Raw genomic sequence first — 1031 nt, 5'->3', positions numbered from 1 at the left:
ATGTTTGTGACCATCGATGTTTTCGATGTTTTCAAAGCAAAACATCGATGTACTATCGATGTACTATCGATGTTTCCCCAGCAACCAAAAGTGTTTTTAAATATATAAACATATATAAATATGCGATCTTAACTATGATAAAAACATAGCAAGGTAGAACCGTTCTCTCAATTTGTCGGCCATGATTTTTTTTTGAAGTTTGCCAACATTTTAAAATCATATAAAAGTGAAAATAAAAAATTGAAATTGTTCGAAATTGTTGTTGCTTGAGATTGAAAATGGAAATGTGTGTGTGAGTTTGTGAGTAAATTTAAAAATTAAATTGTTTGGAAACGTCAAGAATTTCAAAAGTGACTCTCAGCGGTTCTACCTTATTATATTTTTATCATGGTCTTAACCAGAACAACTGTGAGTTTGGCATAATATTTGATGGCCTTGTAGATATAACTTGTGCAGATTTAAATAAGAGTTTGACTACTATATGACTTTGACTACTAGATTAAAACACTGTATAGGTTTAGTACGCGTTCAATGTTCTAATAATTTACAAAATTTTTAAGTAATAAAACGATGACTTAAGTTGATTATAGTTTTTTTAATGTTATTCCTAACATTGGCATTCCGGAAATTCGCGAATGTGAAAAATATGACATTCGAAACATCCCTAGTACAAACACACGATGTAGAGAAGAATATTCTATCATTCTTCATTCCTTCATTGTTTTCTATCATTCTTGGTACAAACATACTTACACATTAAAAAATTTGCTTTTGCTGCCGTTTACTTCAGACGATGGCATGTTAAAACTCTAATCACTTCTATGTAATAGCAGTTATTAAGAAAAGTGACTGCTAGGAGCGCTTTTGAATATGAACATGCGAGATACAGATGGCGCCATATATGTATGTAATACTTCTATATTGTCAGTGAGCTAACTAATCAATGTGTATTAAGCAGGAAAACAATTGATGTTTGTGACCATCGATGTTTTCGATGTTTTCAAAGCAAAACATCGATGTACTATCGATGT

This window comes from Rhagoletis pomonella, unplaced genomic scaffold (assembly GCF_013731165.1).
Source record: "Rhagoletis pomonella isolate Grant_MI unplaced genomic scaffold, Rhpom_1.0 Rhpom_scaffold_00009, whole genome shotgun sequence".
Lineage (NCBI taxonomy): Eukaryota > Metazoa > Arthropoda > Insecta > Diptera > Tephritidae > Rhagoletis > Rhagoletis pomonella.
This window is presented reverse-complemented; position numbering follows the sequence as displayed.